General features: G+C 41.3%; 1 long non-coding RNA gene across 2 annotated transcripts in view; it reads left to right on the forward strand.

Annotated features, from left to right (window-relative positions):
• The window catches only part of LOC133227569 (uncharacterized), a 356,831-nt gene that overhangs the window by 274,652 nt on the left and 59,063 nt on the right, over positions 1-23,116 (forward strand). The window lies entirely within an intron of this gene.

Below are 23,116 nucleotides of genomic sequence, written 5' to 3' on the forward strand. Positions count from 1 at the left end.
AATGGAGGTGGGTGGTGTGCAGCAATGTCCTAACATTTTTGAGAACTGTACTTTCAGTAAGTAGGGAAATAGTTTGCACAAATAATGTTCTCTTGATAGCATGTTAGGAAGCTCTGGTAAGGGAGAGCAAATAAGTATTTGTCTCTCTTTCTTATGTATTAGTAATTCCTTAAACCTCTAATCTTTTGCTACCTTGATATAGACTTTCAAGCTCAAGCATTTGCATGCAGTTACAATTGTGTGCTTTGAAGCCCAAATGGAGAACTAAACTCCTGATTCAGGGGGAGGGGGGAAATCCCTCTGAAATTCACAGTGGGCTGTTGAAGCCACCTCAGTGGCACACTAATGTAGCTGCAGTTTCAAAGGCTGCTTGGCAGCACATGCAAAGCCTGTGTGTACCAGAGCTGGGCAGATCCAGAGGAACTGGATCAATGCAAAGCCTGTGTGTACCAGAGCTGGGCAGATCCAGAGGAACTGGATCAGCAGGGTTGATGGTCTATGGCATGGCACTGAAGTTTCCTATTAGTCATACCACATGTTGCTGTCTGATTCCTTTCTGTGAAATCTATTAAGAAATGACAAATGATCAAATAGCATCTTTACTTAATCAATAACTTTGGTTGAAATAGTAGAGGATTTAACAAAAGTCAATAGGATAAACAGGGGCTCTCACAAACATGATCTTGTCTGTATATTTCTTCTGTGAAACTGTGCTTGAGTAACCAGATTGCAGTCCTAAGAAAAGGAATACTTCATGTTATCTTTTTTTTTTTAAATTAATACTTTATTTTTGGAGCTTTACAGTAAAATAGAGCTGAAAGTACAGAGTTCCCACATATTCCTTCCACTCCCACCTCCCCCGCAGTCTTCCCCACCATCAATATCTCACATCAGAGTGGTGTGTTTGTTACACAATCAGTGATAAACATACATTGACACATCACTGTTACCTCAAATCCTTAGTGTACCTTGCGGTTCACTTTCGGTGTTGAACATTCTTTGTGTTTTGACAAATGTGTAAGATATACATCTACCATTATGGTGTCATAAGAAGAGACATTGTGCATTAAAAATTCCAGTGTTACCTTTTAAAATGTCTAGGAGATATGGTTCAATAAAACATTTAAGATTATGGCTATCGGTTTCAATGGGGATAAATTTTCATCTTTGCTGACTTGATTTTACATTTAGTTTCCCCTCCAGCTGCCTGAATCCTTATAGGGAGGGCTTTGCTGCATGACTTTTCCAGTCTTGATATAGATTAAACTGATGCTGAGCATTGCTGACATTTTACTGTGGGCATTAGGAATCACGGGAGAAAATAATGATTATGAGATTGTATTTTAAAATAAGAAATAAGAAAATAAGAAATAATCTTACTGTGGTAAGATTCTGTGACATGAACAGAAATTTTGATCCATTTAAACAAAATATTTTGACTTAATAAACTTTAATGGTAGTCCTACAATGTATCAGACCAAAGTACTGCAGATACAAAGGTGAATAAATATCTGTCCAAAGAGGGGTAGAGTATAGTCAGGCAGACAGATACTTAAGCAGGTCATCAGAGTGGAAAGTGCCATCACAGAGGAATGCACTAAGGAGGGGCTAACTCTGAAATTGTGGGGCAGAAGCAAAGTGCTGTAAATAGAGAGCCCAGAAATAAACCCACACACCTTTGGTCAATTAATCTTCTACAAAGGAGGCAAGATTATACAATGGAGAAAAGACAGTCTCTTCAGCAAGTGTACTGGGAAAGCTGGACAGCTGCATGTAAATCAATGATGTTAGAACACACCCTCGCACCAAACACAAAAATAAACTCAAGAATGCTTACATATAAGATATGACACCATGGAACACTTAGAAGAGAACCTAAACAAAACACTCTCTGCCATAAATCATAGCAGTATGTTCTCAGATCACTCTCCTAAGGCAAAAGAAATGAAAACAAAAATAAACAAATGGGACCTAATCAAACTTGTAAGCTTTTGCACAGCAAAGGAAACCATAAAAAACATGAAAAGACAACCGATGAACTGGGAGAGAATATTTGCAAATGATGCAACTGACAGAGGTTTAATTTCCAAAATATATGAACAAACAGCTCATCAATATAAAAGAAAGACCAAACAACTCAATCAAAAAATAGGCAGAAGACATAAACAGATATTTCTCCAAACTAGACATACAGATGGCCAACAGGAACATGAAGAGATGCTCAATATTGTTAATTACTTTAAAAAATGCAAATCAAAACTGCAATGAAGTCTCACTTCACACCAGTAAGTGTGGCCAACATTAAAAAATCTACAGATAATAAATGCTGGAGAAGATGTGGAGAAGAAGGAATCAGGGATGGAGACTGGTGCAGCCACTATGGTGAGCGGTATGGAGGCTCCTTAAAAAGCTAAAAATAGAGTTACCACATGACCCAGCAATCCCACTCTTGGGTATATATCTGGAAAAGACAAAAACTAATTTTAAAAGATACAGTCATAGCCCAATGTTCATAGCAGCACTTTTTGCAATAACCAAGACACGGAAGCAACCTAAATGTCCATTGACAGACGAATGGGTGAAGAAGCTGTGGTGCATATCACAATGGAATATTACTCAGCCGTAAGAAAGAATGACACACTGCCATTTGCAGCAACATGGATAGGCCTAGAGATTATCATACAAATGAATATAGTCAGACAAGACAAATATGTCACCTATGTGTGGAATCTAAAAAACAGTACAGATAAATTTGTTAATATTTACAAAACAGAAACAGACTCACAGACATAGAAAACAAGCTTACGGTTATCAAAGAGGAAAGCAGGTGGAAGGATAAGTTAGGACTATGGGATTAACAAATAACCACTACCATACAACAAAACAGAGAAACAGGATTTACTGTAGAGCTCAGGGAACTATATTCAATATCTTATAATAATCTATAAGAAAAGAATGGAAATAAAAATATATATATATGTGTGTATATATACACACATAACAGAATCATTTTGCTGTATATACCTGAAACTAACAACAATATTGCAAATCAACTGTACTTCATTTTTCTAAAAATATCCTATTGCCATTTACTACAAAATCAACATGTGCTATTCCGCCTGTTTCTGCATGCAAAAGCATCACCCCCTGGAAAGTACAAAAACCTGTAGTGAAGAAAATGGTCTTCAGCAAGTAGATACCTCTTACATACATGAAGACCATGGAAGAATGGATCTGAACATACAAAACTTTGCAGAGTTGTTGTTGTTGTTGTTGTTTTTTTTTGAGTATAGTTGGCTTACAATATGGTATTAGCTTCACCACAGCAAAGTAACTCAGCTATATGTATACATATATCCCCTCTTATTTTTTTCTTTTAAGATTCTTTCTCCATGGAGGCCCATATAATTTGCAGAGTTTAAAAGAGTCTATGAAAAGCTTTGTTGAATTTGCATAAAGTCTCACTGGTGGGGTTTCAGTTAAGGTCACTACCTGGGTGTGTTTTGTCTCCTTCACTCTCCAGGCTTGTGGGTAAGGCCACCGACAATGTTTCAGCTACATGTCATAGAATTTATTTGAAAAGCTTCAGCAAAGGTAAATTTGGAAAGAGTTTTCTCTGTGTCTAAGTAGAACATCGATGGGGTCATTGTTACTTACTTGATATCATTGATGAAGAAAAGGATCAAACATTTTAGACATGTTTGCAGTTTTATTTTCTAAACGAAGAAACCAACTGATTGATAGGTTTTATAAGAGAAGATCTTGCAATTTGGGAAATTTCAGTGATCTCAGTAATAGCAAACTGAGCAAGATAAGAATCTAGTTTCTTTTTCTCACCCTGCTCTAATCTACTTATAGTAAACACCAAAGCCCTCCTTTCTATAATTTAAGAGATTATAAGAAAATGACCTTCAGTGAACTGAGCTCATGTGATTCACCTCACTCACCGCTGGATCTCATCTTACCAATAACATTCTCATCTAGACCCACCTTTAATGTTATTATCACTGATATCCTTCCTGCACATTGGATTCATTTTCATTTATTTTCACCCATGATTTATAATCATTTCAACAAGAGAAAGTAGTCTTGTCAGACTCTATTTGATTATGCTTTGCAAATAAAATTGGGCCAGTGCTAAGGCAAGCATTATTCACAAGTTCAGATAAATGGAAACTGTGCTACAAGAACACTGACACGTTATTTGCAGTTGGACTGGAACGTTCTGTTTCATGACACAGGACACAAATGGAAAGGCAAAGACGCTCAAAGGTCAGATTGGAGAGGCCATTTGTATTGGAAAATATATTTTAGTTATCAGAGAATAGCTTCAATAAATGACTGTGTTAATATTTCAAGTTGCTAACAACTTGATTCCAGTGATTTGCCTTTGCTTTTACCACACATTTAAATGGTTAACAACAGTGACTTGTATCCTTTGTTTTTCTCCATTAATTGTGTGATTTTCCTGAAAGAGTCTATCTTGCCTGACATGTTCTATCCTTTCCACTCATTTCTTGTCATTATCCTAACTGCATTTTTTTTTTCATGTCTTTTCTAATGTTTTGCTTTTGTGTTTATTTACTTTTATTTATTTATTTTTACCAAGTAGTGATGTTGGGCCCTCTGAAGACTTATTTCATCATAAATGTCTTACTCTCAAAATAAGTCATAATCTTCCTTCTTAGGTGAACAGCTTAAAGTCAGTGGTGACCCACTCTACGATTTTCATGGGTCAGATGGTCTGTGGTCCTCCACAGTTTCCATTGCCTATATGTTTCCAGTAGGCTTGATTCATTATCCCCTTTTTCGTTTCCTACAAAAAATTCAATGAAAAGTCTTATGTCCCTTAAATCCTAGTAATGTGCTAATTTTGCTGCATTTCAAAGGGCTGTGGTTCCAGTACCAAGCTCTGACTTTGGCCTGATTTGTGAGTTTGATTGTATCAGCTAACTACTTACCAGTTTCCTCTGTGTAGAAGTCAAAAGAGATTCTTAAGCAGTTTCCCCCATGGCAGTGGTAGAGGGAGATTTTTGCTCCTTTTGAGATTCTACGGTGATCAAGGCTAGACCCCGAAAAATTAGGGTTTAGATGTAATTTCTTGTAGGTAATGTATTTTACACTTTTATTCCTAGGCAAGGGCCCTTTGCCTAGACTTCTTAAAACTCAGTAAATTTGGCATGCCAACTGCTCCAAAGGCAGGGCTCCTGGCACAGCAGCTCTGCAGTCACTGGGCCAGTCTTCCACACCATTCCTTTCTCTATCCGTGTTTATTTGTCATGGGTCTCCTTTGCTTTTAGCTAGTGTGTTTTTGTAAACTAATATGATAGAGATAAGTATGTTCAAGATGTTAACGATGTGGAAATATCACAGACTATTTCTGCCAGCCCCAATTTAATTTTCTCACCATCTGCTTTTTACAGATACTCAGCTGGAAATATTGATTACTCCCAACTGCAGACCTTTTCCAGCTCTGGTTTTTGAGCCAATCTGTGATGAGTTTGGAAAGCGCTAAGTTATTTCATTTTGAGTTAGGAGTGGTGGAAAGTTTCTATTGTGATGTCTGTTGTTAAGATGGAATTTTCATGGTTGCAAGTGTCAGGAACCCCATTTTGAGTATGAAGTAGCTCAGGCAAACAGGATGATAATTGAAGTATCCTGGGAGTACCTCAAGTGATAAAAGGAAATGCTGAACAATCTAACCCTTTGGAGGCCAACTAAGCTTAAGCTAGGCCTCAGAATGTTTGTAAAGTATGAATTTGCTTTAGACCAGGAGTACCTCCAAATTGAGGCAATGGCTGCCACCAACTGGGAAGGTTCTATTCAACAATTCCAAACGTAGCCCCTCTTCTAGTTTCTTCCTGTCTCTGTTTTCTCCTCCTATGTGTTTTGCTTTCAACTGGATTTTTAGAAGCAGAAAGCCAGGACAATATATTTGATGGGAACTCAAAATTAGATCAGGCACATAATCTTATTTTATCATTTGTCTCAGGTGATATGGAAGATCAGGATACATACATTTACAACCTGCTCTAGAGTTTTGTTACTTTCTTTGTGAAAATCAGGTAATTTTTACTTAGAGAAACATTTGCCTTTTTTCTTTATCACTGTCAGGTTTTAAATTCTGTCTCATCTTGATCTGGTATCTTGTTTATGACTCTCTAGCTGTTCCTCTTGTGATGCTATTTTTCCCAGGCTCTTGATTGAGACAGTGAGATCTTAACACACCAAAGACAGTGCACAGAACTATTATAAGCAGCCTGGTTCGTGTGGGAGTTTGTTCCATTCTCCTAGCCCGGGGTTTCTTTTCTCACATTCTGTTTAAGCAAGATTGAGGTGTATTTGTCTCCCCCACATGAAAGAGTGAGCGGGCAATACAAACAGAGTGAAGTGATTAGTAATGCTTACACTCAATTACAGCAAGAAGGTGGATGTGTGCAAGAAGGCAGGGAAGCCGGGGCAGAGTGGGGTAAGAATTCAGATGTCCCTGTGGGGCTGGAGGCATCTGTGGTGATCTCCGGACTCACCTGTCCCTCTCCTGACTGGCTTGTTCACCATGAGACAACAGCTGATTCCCGAGGAAACTGAAACCTCTTCAAAGCACAGCGGCTGCATCATGAAATTACATGATCCTGTTCAATCCTGGAAGCCACAGTCTTTAATAAAACAGCTATCTTATAGGTGGCTACATGTTAGAATTCATGCTTTACATTTTTCAGTGAATCGTTCTTCACCTTGCATAGACAATGAAAACTTCTGAGAAGACCTAAAAGTAAGACTCCCCACCCCCCACCCTTTATACAGATTTCCCCTGTTGTGAGAAAAAGACAATGGATTAATCCCAGAAATACTGGAGAGAAAGTCTACCTTTCAGTTCTCTTTTTATAAGCAGAGTTGTTTTACACAGTAGATCACTTCAGAACTAACAGTGAAAGAGATTTGCAGTGTTGATTTTTTTTTGTTTTTGTTTTTTTTTCTTTTCCTGGCAGAAACCATACCCAAGAATCAAATCAAATGTGAGTCAGTCCACAAAGAGCAGGTCTGGGCAACCGAGAATGTGTCTGAAACCAGAGGGGCATCAGACTGCAGAGCTGCTATAGGATGAGGACACTGGCACGTGTGTCTGAGATCTCACAGACAACATCAAGTGTCCACGATCACATCAAATTAAAGTCTATTTTAGCCACAGCATAACTCTGGCAGTAATTGGTATTAGCTAATGATTAAACTGTGCCAAACATTATGTAGTAAACAGTCCATTATCCAGATTTGTTTATTCTTTCTCAGAAACACTGTTCACTCCCTCTTTTCTACTTATTAATTTGCCTTTTCCCCTTAAAAATCCTTGCATTTTTGTTCTCAAACACTCTTCTCTTCCCTTTTCCCTTCTCCCCTGTACTCCCCTTTTTATCTTCCCAGGTTCATTGGCTTCTGAATGTGCAGATGAACTATGGCTGCCTGATTTCACTGTGAAACCTTTACCTTTATTCATTTTCTTTGTGAAATTACAAGAGAGGACAGAATATGTCATTGGTTGATTAAAAATTTAGGGCTTATTTGGGCTCTGTCTCCAAAACTCCCATAGAATCTATAGTTTTGCAGTCATAGTCTATAAACAACACAAATTTCTCCTAAACAAACTTCATTTTTCTTTGTGTGTATGTGTGTGTGTGTGTGTGTGTGTTAGTCGCTCAGTCGTGTCTGGCTGTTTGGGACCCCATAGACTGTAGCCCGTCAGGCAAGAATACTGGAGTTGGTTGCCATTTCCTACTCCAGGGGATCTTCTGACCCAGGGATGGAATCTGGGTCTCCTGCATTGCAGGCAGATTCTTTACCATCTGAGCCACCAGGGATGAAAAATAAGAATGAATCTGTATTGCTCAAATGTCCAGAACAAGGTCTGGCACATATGAGACACCAAAAAAAAGCTTGTTGAATAAGGCATAAAGGGCTGAGATTTGTGCTCATTTCTTCAACTATTCAACAAATACTGAGTGCTTATTACATGCTCGTTACTCTGGTAAGTATTAAGGAATATAGGGGTGAATCTTATCCGGGAGAGAGACAAATAAGTGGGAAATTTCAAAACTTGCGTACAACATAGGGTTAAGCTCAGCCTGGGGATGTATGTAAAGTGGCTCCTAACCCAGTATCAGCAGGGTCATGAAACATGTGATCACTCAACAAATAACACTTATCATGTGCCACCTACTGTTCCAGGCACTTCTGAGAGAGGCCAGACTCTTGTCCTTTGTCCCTGTCCTTCTGCCATCGCCAGCTGCCATCTTGCCATTGTGAGCTTTCAAAGGATGAAAGCCAGCGGCGAGGATGGTGAGGATGGCGGGGCAGAAACGCAGAGGGGCCTGGGGCTCTGGCACAGCCACAAGCTACAGTGCCAGCCTGGGCAATAGCCCTCCACACCTCTTGTACAAGAGAAGAGGAAAATGACCAGACTTCCTTGTCTTACCGCCTTATATTATGCTCTCTGTTCTTATTATTTTAAAGTATATAGTCTGTGTGATTTTTTTTGCTACTGTTGTTTTAGTTTGCTTTTATATTCCTCCTGATTCATTTGAAGGTTTTATTTTTTTGCTCCAACTGGTTGTCTTTATAACTATGACTTTACATTACATGCCTTAACTTTTACTGCTTGAAATGGTGTCTGTTACTATAAATTGTCATCCCGGTGGTAAATTCTACTTGCCCCACCTCTGCCCTTTCCCTCTACAATGCAGTGTTGGCATATGATATTTTCTCATATTCACTCTTAATACTTTCAAATATTTTTTTACCAGTGTAACAACTTATCTTTGAGTTATCATTTGATACCCAGCAGTGAAAGAGAAGAAAATCAGCATATCTCCAGTTGCCTTCACCCTTTCCAACTTTTGTTAGTTGGAGCGTCAGTCCCTGGGTGATGAGGATATGAGGGAAGGGTGAAGTCATATGGCTCCAGCCTTTCTGGAGGGAGTTCATGCTCCAGAGAGATGAGGCAATGAAAAGACTCCCCCATTTTATTCTGATTGCTTTCATCAGCATTTGTGTACTGTAGGCTTCTTTTCACAGAGCCATAGGGACAGCTTCACATGGCAGAGTGCTGGAGGTTTCATTCGGCTTTTCAAGACCAGGTGCCCGACCCCCTGGGCACCAGAGGCACAAACCAGGTGTCCTACATGGGAGACTGGTCATATGCTTGGGCCTTCTCTACATTCTAATCCACTATGTCAGCCTATATGGAAGCTCTGCTAATATCTTCTCCACTCTGGAGTTTTCTCTGCTTGGTCTAAGATCCTCCCCTCTGCCTATGCCTGGCTATGGCAGAGAAAATGGCCAGTCATCTCAGCCCACCTGTGAAGGCTCTTCTCTCTCTACTTTTTCATTCATCCAGTCTTCTTGCATCTACAACCATCCAGCATCTTTAAAAATATGCCAAGGAATTCCCTGGTGGTCCAGGGCTTAGGAATCCATGCTTCCAGTGCAGAGGGGCCTGGTTTGATCTATGGTTGGGGAACTAAGATCTCACAAGCGTTGTGCTACAGCCAAAATAAACATAAAAATACGACATTTTTTGAAATTACTATCTTGAAAAGATATCTGCACCCCCATGTTCATGCCGGGCTCCCAGGTGGCACTAGTGGTAGAGAACCCACCTGCCAATGTCGGCAACATAAGAGACATGGGTTCAATCCCTGGCTCGAGAAGATCCCCTGGAGGAGGGCATGGCAACCCACTCCAGTATTCTTGCCTGGAGAATCCATGGACAGAGGAGCCTGGCAGGCTACAGTCCACTGGGTCACAAAGAATTGGACACGACTGAAGCAACAGAGCACGCATGCAGTCTCTTATAAGTAGAATCTAAAAAAAGCCACACAACTCATAGATACAGAGGACAGATTAGTGGTTGACAGAGTTGGGGGTTGGTGTGTGCGGAGGAAATGGGTGAAGGAGGTCAAAGGTACAAACTCCCAGCTGCTAAGTCCCAGGGATCTGAGGCACAGCATAGTGACTGCAGTTAGCAGTACTCTATTGTGTATTTGAAAATTGCTTAGAGACTCCAGTACTTTGGCCACCTCATGCAAAGAGTTGACTCATTGGAAAAGACTCCTATGCTTGGGAGGGATTGGGAGCAAGAGGAGAAGGGGACAGCAGAGGATGAGACAGCTGGATGGCATCACTGACTCGATGGACATGAGTCTGAGTGAACTCTGGGAGTTGGTGATGAACAGGGAGGCCTGGCGTGCTGCGATTCATGGGGTCACAAAGAGTCGGACATGACTGAGCGACTGATATGATCTGATAGAGACTAGATCTTAAAAGTTCTCATCACAAGAAAAGCTTCTTTAACTGTGTGAGGTGATGGCTGTTGACTGAGCTTATTGCGGTGACCACTTGGCAATACATGCACATGTTAAATCACTATGGTGCCTACCTACAACTGGTTCAGTCGTATACGCCACTTATGTTTCGGTACTCAGGGCAGGGAGAAATGAAACATTTCATGAGTAAAACTTTAAAGAAGTACTTACACAAAAATATTATGCTCTGGGGGTTTTTCTGTTTGCGTTTTCCTAGTTGTTGCCCCAGGAGCTGTATCCTAGCACTCCCTGTGATACTCTGTTTCAAGGCAGTCTTCTGAGCTCTTCAGGCTTTAGTGAATTTGTGGGTGTGACCGGGATTCCCAGCTCAACGGGCCTTTCTCTGGAGCCTCAGGCAGAAGCTCATGGGGCATTGCTGCTGCTTCACAGGTTTCCAAGGCCAGAGCACCTTTCCCATCAGGTTATTTTGAAAGATATTTCCAGTAGTCATGTATGGATATGAAAGTTGGACTATAAAGAAAGCTGAGTGCCAAAGAATTGATGCTTTGGGGCTGTGATGTTGGAGAAGACTCTTGAGAGTCCCTTGGACTGCAAGGAGATCCAACCAGTCCATCCTAAAGGAAATCAGTCCTGAATATTCATTGGACGGACTGATGCTGAAGCTGAAACTCCAATACTTTGGCCACCTGATGCAAAGAGCTGGCTCATTGGAAAAGACCCTGATGCTGGGAAAGATTGAAAGTGGGAAGAGAAGGGGAAGACAGAGGATGAGATGGTTGGATGGCATCACCAACTCAATGGACATGAGTTTGGGTAAACTCTGGGAGTTGGTGATGCACAGGGAGGTCTGGCGTGCTGCAATCCATGGGGTCTCAGTCTGACACAACTGAGCAACTGAACTGATACCTGCAATCATACCATTTGCAGTGTCTTTTAAAATGTGAAAATAATAGCTTTTCAAGATTAACTGAACACATGTTAAAAAAAGAAGCAAACAAAGATTCTAGAGAAGTCAATGCAGGCATCACACCAAGCTTACTGTTCTGTCCACGTGCTAAGGACCTGAGCCTGTGGGTCTGGTTGCTGCAGCTCACTTTTACTTAGACACCTCACCACCTGCATCCCAGCTCCCAAGAACATAGATGCTACTGATTAGGCGGTTGTATCACTTAATCTTCAAAGCAATTCATGGGGTCTACGTAATTATTTCCATTTTATATAAGAAGATGGAGGCTCAGGGAGATTACATAACCCTCCCACGATCACACAGCCGATCCACGTGGTTAAGACTATGAGAAGGAAGAGAATCCTTCCCCACCCACTGTGCATGCCTTGCCTGTTCCTCTTCTCTGTGCCAAGGACCAGCTGTCTTGTTGGTCTGGAGACCCATCTTGTCCCCCTTTGGTGGTGGTCTGTTCTGTGGTGTCTGCCCCTGGCCATCTGCCTCTCACTTCGTCTCTGGGATCTCTGCAGACCTGCCTTCACTGGGGAAAACCTCCTTTCTCCCTCTGCTCCACTTTCATTTCTATTCCTTCCCCTTCTGAAGGAAGGTCACACACACCCACACACTCATGCACATACACCATTAATGCTTCTAAAAGGAAAAAATCAAAATCTCCCATCTAAAGTCATTTTTCCCTCTTTTTTTTCTTCTCCTTTTTGGTCTCAGTGGGAGGGTATTTTACATCCCAGTTCAAGTTTCTCTGTTGATCTATAAAAGTTTAAACTTCTAAACCTTGAGACTCTGCCTGTAATTTTCTTTTCAGGAATTGTGATGACCGGGACACATAGACACACATACTCTATTTTCTCCCTTGCGGTTTAGTCTTAATGGTGTAATGTGACATTATCACTGTTGTGTTTTTCACTTTGGATATTGTAGTTTTCATCTTGAAAAGTTTAATTTGTGTCTTTTAAAACCTGTATCTTTCCTTAACATCTTCAGGCTTCTAACGTCTGGACAGTATGAGATGCAGTTATGATGACCGTTTCAGTGTTCTTGTATACTGGTTGTGTTATTTGTATCATTTCTGGAGAAGTTGCAGCTGACTGAGTTTTTTCATCATGATGGATTGTGTCTTCCAGGCTTCTTGCTTACCTGGTAGTTTTTGATAGGATGCCAGAGTTACGATTTTACCTCTTTTGGTGCCACATATTTTTCATTCTTATAAATATTCTACTTGTTGTTGTTGTAGTTGTGAAGTTGTGTCTGACTCTTTTGTGACCCCATGGACTGTAGCCCACCTGGGTCCTCTGTCCATAGGATTTCCCAGGCAAGAATACTGCAGAGGGTTGCCATTTCCTTCTCCAAGGGATCTTTCTGACCCAGGGATCGAGCCAGTGTTTCCTGCTTGGCAGGCAGATTCTTTACCACTGACCCATCTGGGAAGCCCCATAAATATTCTTAGTAACAGTTAAGTTACTTGAAAACATTTTGATTTTTCTAGGTCAGGCTTTATTAGGTGGGGTCAAAGCAATGACTTGTTACATGTTTATTTTTTCCTGCTTCTAAGACAAGGACTTTTGAGGTACTCTACCAAATATTCTTTGAGTTTTAAGTCTTCTGCTCTGGTTCTTGGGACTATTTCTGCCCCCGTGTGATCTGAGTATTGTTGTGCACGCTCAGTTGCTTGGCCATGTCTGACTGTCTGTGACACCAAGGACTGTAGCCCATTAGATAATCCTCTTGTGCATGGGATTCTCCAAACAAGAATACTGGAGTGGGTTGCCATTTCCTCCTCCAGGGTATCATCCTGACCCAGGGGTGGAAGACATGTCTCCTGCAATGGCAGACAGATTTTTTACCACTGCACCATCTGAGAAGCAGAGAAGGCAATGGCAACCCACTCTGGTACTCTTGCCTGGAAAATCCCATGGACGGGGGAGCCTGGTAGGCTGCAGTCCATGGGGTCACGAAGAGTCGGACACGACTGAGTGACTTCACTTTCACTTTTCACTTTCATACATTGGAGAAGGAAATGGAAACCCACTCCAGTGTTTTTGCCTGGAGAGTCCCAGGGATGGGGGAGCCTGGTGGGCTGCCGTCTATGGGGTTGCATAGAGTCGGACACGACTGAAGCAACTTAGCAGCAGCAGCACCCGAGAAGCCCCCTTGAGGATTGTTAACAATACACTTATCCTTTTAAGTGGCTCTTTCCTTGGCCTCTGGTAGTTCCATCACAGATTAGCACTTATCAATATTCAATTGACATGGAACCCTCAGCAACCTTGAAAGTCATTTTTCTGTTCAGCTCATTCTTTTCTGGCTTTACCCTGCTGACCCTAACCTCTCTGGTCTCCCTGAGCTCCCAGTGTTGCCTCCTCCACTTGGGGAGATGGCTGAGCCCTGCCCTGGCCCCTCCAGCCAAGCGGGGCACTCACCCCAGCAGCCCCCTGTGCCTTCATGAGGCACCTCATCCCCTAACTCCAGGGTTCGCTGTTCTTTATTGTCTGATGTCTTGAGAGCCCGGAATAGTAGGTAGGCCTTTGGATAAAGAAATCCCCGGCTTGGTGACATCCTTAAACCCACTGACCATAGGTTTTGTGTCATTTTTATGTGGATATAAATGTTACATAGTCCGAACTCCTTACTATGAGGTTACATGTTGACAACAACCCATTCATATCAAAATTGTATTCTTCATAAATTCATCTGATTGCTATTTTGACCTTCAGAGAACTACTGTGCCGATCTTATTGCATTTACTGATGCATATAACATAATGTATTATTTATAATACAGGCGAATGATTGTACTGATGATCAAGGACCGGGATTTGCACAGTTTTTAAAGTAGAAGTGGCATGGTGCATTTGAGGTTTAAAGGAAGCAGGGCAGATGATCAAATTGGCTCATGCAGGTCAAATGACCAGTCTGAAGTCAGCCAGCGCGTCATTGTCAGAGGAGGAGGACTCTGGGGAGCAGGACTTCCAACCACTTGTCCTAACCTCCAGACCACACTTTCCATCCTTCAAAACCCCACTCACAGTTAAGGGAGAACTGCTTGCTTTGTTTGTGTACTTAGGTCAAATAGTAACTCCCAAGTCTGAATGTGTCACAGGTGGGTCTAGAAATTCATTTGAATAATAGCATACACCAATTTCGCCTTCTTATCACTGCAGGAAATAGCACATTATATTTGCAATATTTTGACCATAAAAGAAACCTTGCCATGATACAGGCACTTGAAAATAAATCATGTTCAAGACTAATTGCAGATTGTGAGTCCTTTGGTGTTGTGATCTGGAAAGCGATAAACTTGGGGGAGTAAAGTGATCTGGAAGAAGCTGGTTATAAGGAGATGCCCTGAGTGGCACAACTCTGTCAGTTTTTTGTACATTTATGTAGATCAGTGATTCCAGACACATATTGCCCTAAGCCACACATGCTGGTTTTTCCCCTTCAGATTCAGTATAGAAATCATTTTACACAACTCACAAAAGTAACAATGATAGCTGATAATAACATGAGATAATAGATATAAAATTATCTCAGACATTTTAGAACTCATTTAGATCTAGTCTTTAATTATCCTTTGAGACAAATGTCATTATTCCCATTTAACAAACTAGGCAACTGAGTTTCAAAGAGATTAATGTTCTAACTGAATGATGTGTCAAAACTTGGAATAGAACTGAAGTCTGACTCAGAAGTTTGTGTTTGTTCCATGGTTTTCAGCTGATGCTCAAAATCACTGCTTTGTGTGACTAAAGTCAACAGCACTTCAAGGCGTTGCTTCCCTTTAGCGTCTGAGCCCAGTGGCCCTGAAGGCTGGCTCAGCACTAGACCTTTGCCACCTGGCTCAAGTTTCCCTTCCTGGGGTAGCCCTGAGGGTTCCCCTTGTACTTCCTTTTGCATCTCTGTCTTTTCCAAGTTGGAATCTGGTTTGGGGGATTGTCTTACTTGTGTGGTACCCACAGCTCAGAATTAAAGCTCTTTCATGCAATCTGTCCTCTGTAGCTGAGAGGTTGACCCCCACTCTGCCCCCGCCACCACCCCATCACTTGCATCAACTGCTTTCTTGTCCTAGGCAGTTCTCACAGAAATTCTCATCAGTGTATAAAGACTGTAGTTTTTAACACTGTGTTAGAAACTTTACCTAGTTTTCAAGTATGATTTAGAAGGCTTAGCTCTTTCAGTTCAAGATTAGAATGATAATGTATCATCCTATGCAATTTTTTGGCTTGTGAGTTGCATGCCTCATCCCTGATCAAAATTCCCTCTTGTTTTGCGTGTCAAATTGGTCAGTTGCATTATAGCTTTGAGTGTATTTTGTAAATTTTAGTGTAGGGGAGTTCTTTACAAAGTGTGTTGTCAGCTCAGAGAGAGGTATGAGACTGACTTTAATAATATGCTTCCAAAGTGCTTTGTGAGAACCCTGCAAACTGTGGGGGTTTCCATTAGCAAAACATTAAAATTTAGTTCTGTGAAATCTAGGGGCTTTCTGATGTTAAGCTGTAACACATCTGGACTGAAAATTTAAATCTCATTTCATAAGCATCCTGTGTCAGTTTCTCTGCAGTGCAGGAAGTAGGTTTAAGAAAAGATGAGAAAGATATATAACTGCTATGCAGGATGCCCTGCATACTGCTTCATACCAATGTGGCCATTTCCAGGAATCAGTGGCTGATTATTTTTCACGTGATATACTTAAAATACAGTGATGGGAGAATATCCACATTCAGTCAGATTCTCAAGTGTCTTTGCTCATGCAGTCACGTGTTCTTATACTTACCATTAACACTGACATGTAGACATGTGCATCTGAATGTTATATATGATTTCTCATGTTTCTGTTTTTATGTATCATTCAAGACATATTTTAAGATAATTCACTTCTGATATATTATGCTTCTAAAGAAAGAATCTCAGAAGATCTTTACTAGAAGAACACACTGGTTTAAAACTGTAACGATTAGCTCATAGATTTTCACAGCACAAGACCATTTCCCCCATATATCAGTTTGTCTGCATTACATTACTACATTATTCTACATTATTTATGGTGGCAAATCTAGGCTCAGAGATTTTTTTAAAACCTGCTTAAGATCACAAATAGAATAGGAAATATATATATTGAGAACTTACTCTGAGCTGTGTTTTATGTATATTGATCAATCCTCATTTGACGATGAGGCACCGTAGCTTTGAGAGGTTAATAAATGAATTTGAGTTAAAATAATTAGCACAGTTTAGGGCCAGACTAAACTGGGTCCTAGTGCTGGGTGTCTGATTTGATCCCCAGTGGCTGTCCACTTCACCATATTTTCTTTCCCTGGTCCTGGAGCCGGGCAGGGTAAGAGCACATACCCAGGGCCTCCAACTTCATTGACCACAGAGTATCCACTTGAAGGTGTGCCAGTTTTATTAATACAAGAATTTAATTGATGTGGAAGTTTCAGCAAATTTGATGGTTACAGTTAGCAAGTGTCCCCACAACAGGAACTATTTTTTACATGGTGCATTACTCATGAGAGCGCAACTGTAAACATATCAGCCTGGGAGTCACCCTTGGCTGGAAGTGACAGAAGTTGCTTCAGTGGCTCAGCAGCGAATGTTCGGAATAACCTCTTATCTAAACCGCTGCACTCAAGAATGACTGGTTGCCACTATGATCATAAATACAGATAACACACGATCAAAATCAAAATCAAATCTCTCCAAGATACTTTCCATAACTGTTTGAAACATGTACCCTGTGTCCTTCACAAAGCCTTGGCTTTGATTCAGCCGAGAGAACCCATCTGGAGAAGTGGCGACGGGTCATTCTGGAGCGATATCCCCGACCTTCCCATCCTGTAAACCGAGGTCGAGTTTCCCGGCGATCAGCTTCAAAGCTGCACGTAGAACACGTGTGTTAGTCACCTCCCCGCCCTGTCCTCAGAGGTCCAGTCTCCTTCGCGGTTGCAGTCTCGCTCTTCAACTTCCCCCGTGACATCTGATATGTGGGAAACGTTCCAGCTGCCGCTTGGTCAGGTTCTCTTTGAGGACGGTGGCAGCAGAAGGCCTTCTATATCTGACTGAATAAATGGCTCCAAAACTTCAGAAAATGCCCATGTGAAGGCAGCCGCCGCAGTTTGTCACAGACTGCAGGGGCCAAGAGAGGCCCTTGACTTCCACTTGAACACCTTTGCTCTGTGTGGGGCTCAGGGTAGGAACCCTGCCTGAAGGCTCAGGTGGGAAGCCTCACTCAGGGCACATACACAGCTCCTGAAAATGAAGATGTGGCTGCAGACACGCCTGTGAGCGAAGCCTGGGGATTACCTCCGTAGCTAGGGAGGAAGTGTGACTGTGAACACTTTGACCTTGAAGATTCTGGCTGAAAAATCCAACATAGGTCACAGATACAATTCAGAGCTGAATGGAATCCACATGTGCGGCCCCCGCGTCACTTTCTGGACTGCCTTTTCCAGCGCTCTTCATGGGATGTCTTCAGGGAGCTCCAGGGAGGCTTCAGCATGAAAACATCTGTTCCTGGTGTATTTTCATCAGTTCATGTGGGGACGGAAGCGAATGCACCATAGCTCAAGGCTCACTTGGCTTCATTAGTCCCACATAACGCTTACTCTGAAGAGTCCTTGGACCTTCGATGCTCATCATCTTCATAGGTGATTTGCTTGGCTGTTCATTATCAAAGTGAGTTCTAATTCAGTGCTTTTTAAGCAGAAGCCAAATCATCCTATAAACTGTATGTATAGGTTCAAGGCCTAATGATTAGGAGGCTGGGAAACCCCAAGGGGAAAGCAGCTTTCTGTGCCCTGAGGGTGAAACTCAGGTCTGAAAGTGACCCAGAGGCGGGATCTGCACCCAGAAAGCTTGAGAAAAAACCACAACTTCCTCACAGACCCTGTCCTCACAGCTGCGCCCAGCGCCTCGAGGGAGCCTCACAGTTTCCAAATAACTTTAAGTAGGGCAGGAGCAGGCCGCAGCTAGGAGTGTCTGTTTCTTTCTTTCTTTCTTTTTTTCTTATTGGTTAAAACCTTTAATTATTAGGAGGCACTTTTGAAGACTTCTGAGGAACACTGTGGTGGAAAGGCAGCATTTATGGTTAAAGATAATTTCTAGTGAAAGGACAGTGAGTGGTACTTTAACTTCTAACTTATGTTCAGGATTGGAATGCTGCTGTCATCACATCCTCTGTCCTCTGTTCAAGTGAAGACATTGAATTAGTGGGTATTGCACACTATTCAAAGGAATACAATATTCAAAGAGTTTTTTTTTTTTTTTAACCAGTGGAGCAAATATTCAATTACCCATCGTGTAATACATAGCAGAAAAAAAATCAATGTTATTAGAGAAGTACAACAGAGTGGCATGAGATTAGAAGGTATAGAACTCATCCAGTATTCTTGCCTGGATAATTCCATGAACAGAAGTGTCTGGAGGGCTACAGTCCATGGGGTCAAAAAGAGTCGGACATGACTTAGTAACTACACAACGAGGACTCACCATAGAGGCATTAGGTTCCATTCCCAGAAGAGTCCATGGACACCTGATGGTCTGGCCCATGATAACTACAGATGGAGTGACCTGAGAATGAGATCTTAAACTCTTTCATCTACTATTGAAGTTAAATTTAAAAAAAAAGAAAAAAAAAAAAAAACCACTGTCAATTAGCACATCAAAAACTTTGGAAGGCTTAAATGGTATACCTGGTGATCTGTAGGAAAAAATGAAATTCAAATCAATTAAGGGGTGATTTTTATATAATTGTATTTATTTATTTTTGGCTGTGCTGGGTCTTTGTTGCAGGGTGGGCTTCTCTGTAGTTGCGGTGAGCGGAGACTGTTTTCCAGTCCTGGTGTGCAGGGCTTCTCATTGTGGTGGCTTCTCTGGCTTCAGAGCACGGGCTCTGGGGTGCACAGGCTTCAGTAGCTGTGGATCCCAGGCTGTAGAGCACAGGCTCAGTAGCTATGGCTCATGGGCCTAGTCGTTTTGCGGCATGTGGGGTCTTCCTGGATCAAGGATCGAACCATCGTCTTCTGCACTGGCAGGCAGATTCTTCACCACTGAGCCACCAAGAAAGCCCTGAGGGATGATTTTTAAAACTTTCTATTTTGATATACTTTGAGATTTAAGGCTTAGAAACATACTGCAGAGTTCATGTATAATTTTTACAAAGTTTCCTTAATTTTAACATCTCATACAACCTCTTTACAGTTAGTAAAACTAGGAAATTAACATTGGCACAATTTGTTGTTGTTATTGTTCAGTCGCTCAGTTATGTCTGACTCTTTGTGACCCTATGGACTGCAACACGTCGGGCTTCCTTGTCCCTCACCAACTCCTGGAGTTTACTCAAACTCACATCCATTGAGTCAGTGATGCCATCCAACCATCTCATCCTCTGTCATCCCCTTCTCTTCCTGCCTTCATTCTTTCCCAGCATCAGGCTCTTTTCTTTGAGTCAGCTCTTCACATCAGGTGGCCAAAGTATTGGAGTTTCAGCTTCAGCATCAGTCCTTCCAATGAATATTCAGGACTGATTTCCTTTAGGATGGACTGGTTGGATCTCCTTGCAGTCCAAGTGACTCAAGAGTCTTCTCCAACACCACAGTTCAAAAGCATCAATTCTTCAGTGCTCAGCTTTCTTTACAGTCCAACTCTCACATCCATACATGACTACTGGAAAAAACCATAGCTTTGACTAGATGGGAACTTTGTCAGCAAAGTAATGTCTCTGGCTTTTAATATGCTGCCTAGGTTGGTCATAGCTTTTCTCCCAGGAGCAAGCATCTTTTAATTTCCTGGCTGCAGTCACCATCTGCAGTGATTTTGGAGCCCAAGAAAATAAAGCCTCTCACTGTTTCCAATTGTTTCCCCATCTATTTGCCATAAAGTGATGGGACTAGATGCCATGATCTTAGGGTTTTAAATGTTGAGTTCTAAGTCAGTTTTTTCACTCTCCTCTTTCACTTTCATCAAGAGGCTCTTCAGTTCCTCTTCACTTTTTGCCATAAAGGTGGTATCATCTGCATATCTGAGGGTATTGATAGTTCTCCTTGAAATCTTGATTCCAACTTGTGCTTCACCCTCCATTTTTCACGATGTACTCTGCATACAAGTTAAATAAGCAGGGTGACAACATACAGGCTTGACGTACTCCTTTCCCAATTTTTGAACCAGTCCATTGTTCCATGTCCAGTTCTAACTGTTGCTTCTTGACCTGCATACAGGTTTCTCAGAAGGCAGGTCAGCTGGTCTGGTATTTCCGTCTCTTTAAGAATTTCCCACAGTTTGTTGTAATCCACCCAGTCAAAGGCTTTAGCATAGTCAATGAAGCAGATGTGTTTTTCTGGAATTCTCTTGCTTTTTCTATGATCTGACAGATGTTGGCAATTTGATCTCTGGTTCCTCTCCCTTTTCTAAATCCGCCTTGAACATCTGGAAGTTCTTGGTTCATGTACTGTTGAAGCCTAGCTTGGAGAATTTTGAGCATTACTTTGCTAGCATGTGAAATGAGTGCAATTGTGTGGTAGTTTGAACATTCTTTGGCATTGCCTTTCTTTGGGATTGGAATGAAAGCTGACCCATTTTTCACCTCTCAGGCTTCCTTGGTGGCTCAGTTAGTAAAGAATCTGTCTGCAATGCAGAAGACCCAGGTTTGATCCCTGGGTTGGGAAGATCCCCTGGAGAAGGAAATGGCAACCCACTCTCAACCTACTCTCGCCTGGGAAATCCCATGGACAGAGGAGCCTGGCGGACTACAGTTCATGGGGTCACAAGGATCGGACACAAATTAGTGACTAAACCACCACCAACTTTTCACCCCTCAATACCCATAGCCCTCTGGACCTGTTCCCTCTCCTTATGTGTGGACTGCACTTTCAAACCTCTCTTGACTTGAGTTTGGTCATGTGTCTAGCTTTGGCCAAAGTATGTGGTTCAAGTGATGGTATGACAGTTTCAAGATTAGGCTGCAAGGGGCGTGGCATTTTCCTCCCTTTCTTGTGCCTCTGAGTTGCTAGGAAAGGAGCACTCTGAGGCGAGCTGCCCGTCCTGGGGGCAGACACAGGGAGGAGAGGCAGACTTCCTCAGCTGTCCCCAAGCTAACTCTCACAGGTGTGGATGGCCTCATGGGAGCTCCGCACAGCCAGCCACCAGAGCCCAGCTCAGGTTAGCTGAATCCTCAACTCTTCCTTGGACCCATGAGAATAAAAGATTACAGTTTTAAGCCACTGAGTTTGGGAGTAGATTTTCATTGCAATAGCTAACTGATAAAGCACACAGCAGTGTAACATTTCTATCTGAGATAGAGGAAAGTAAGTATTTAGTATCCAAATTTTTTTCTTTAAATTTTTTCTGCTATAAATGGGAAAAAAAATTACCATTGAGTATGTTGGGCTGGTAAATATATGGCTGTTTGTTGTAATTCAAGTTTTTCTATATATTTGAATATCTCTTAAAGATAAAATGTTTTAAAAAGTATACGTGAACTGTGGTTCATCTAGGCATGGGATATTATTCAGCACCAAAAAGAAATGAGCTGTCAACAACAAGGTCCTACTGTATACCACAAGGAACTATTTCCAATATCCTGGGATAAACCATAATGGAAAAGAATATTAAAAAGAATGTATATTTGTGTGTATAACGGAGTCATTTTTCTGTATAGTGCAGATTGGCACAACATTGTAAATCAACTATACTCCAGTTTAAAAAAAAAAAAAAAGAAATGAGCTATCAAGCCACGAACAGAAATGGAGGAAACTTTAATGCATATTACCAAGTGAAAGACGCCAATCTGAACAGAAAGAAGCCAATCTAACATACGGTATGATTACAACTACATTGTAATTTTGGAATGACATTACAATGACATTTTGGAAAAAGCGGAACTGTGGAGACAGTGTAAAGATCAGTGGTTGCTGGAGGTTAGTGGGGAGTGAAGCGTGAATAGTTGGAACACAGAGGATTTCTAGGGGAGTGAACTACTTTGTATGATACTATAATGGTGGATATATGTCATTACAGATTTGTCCAAACCCACAGAAGGTTTAACACCAAGAGTGAAACATAAACTATGGAGTCCAGGTGATTGTGGTGTGTCAATGTAGATTGAATGTTGATAATGGAGAACGGGGAGGGTGTAAATGGGAAATCCCTTCCCCTCAGTGTTGCTGCAAACCTAAAACTGCTCCAAGAAATAAAGTATATTTTGAAGAAAAAGTAAAATTAGAGTTATTAATTGCCTGATTTTATATTACTTCATTTCTGATTTTATGCCTATATCAATTCTCTGATATTTTTTCCACATTCATTACTGATTTACTTAAATAGCTCTGGTTTATGGTTCATATTTATGTTTATATCCAAATATATCCCAGATTTTTCATGTTTTAATGAAATACTCTTACAAATTGCTGTATTAAAATAGAATAAAATATATCTCAATGTTCATCAGCAGCACTGTTTATAATAGCCAGGACATGGAAGCAACCTAGATGTCCATCAGCAAATGAATGGATAAGAAAGCTGTGGTACATATACACAATGGAGTATTACTCAGCCATTAAAAAGAACACATTTGAATCAGTTCTAATGAGGTGGATGAAACTGGAGCCTATTATACAGAGTGAAGTAAGCCAGAAAGAAAAACACCAATACAGTATACTAACGCATATATATGGAATTTAGAAAGATGGTAATGATAACCATGTATGTGAGACAGCAAAAGAGACACAGATGTACAGAATAGTCTTCTGGACTCTGTGGGAGAGGGCGAGGGTGGGATGATTTGGGAGAATGGCATTGAAACATGTATAATATCATATGTGAAGTCAAACACCAGTCCAGGTCCG

The sequence above is a fragment of the Bos javanicus genome, chromosome 16, assembly GCF_032452875.1.
Source record: "Bos javanicus breed banteng chromosome 16, ARS-OSU_banteng_1.0, whole genome shotgun sequence".
Classification (NCBI taxonomy): domain Eukaryota; kingdom Metazoa; phylum Chordata; class Mammalia; order Artiodactyla; family Bovidae; genus Bos; species Bos javanicus.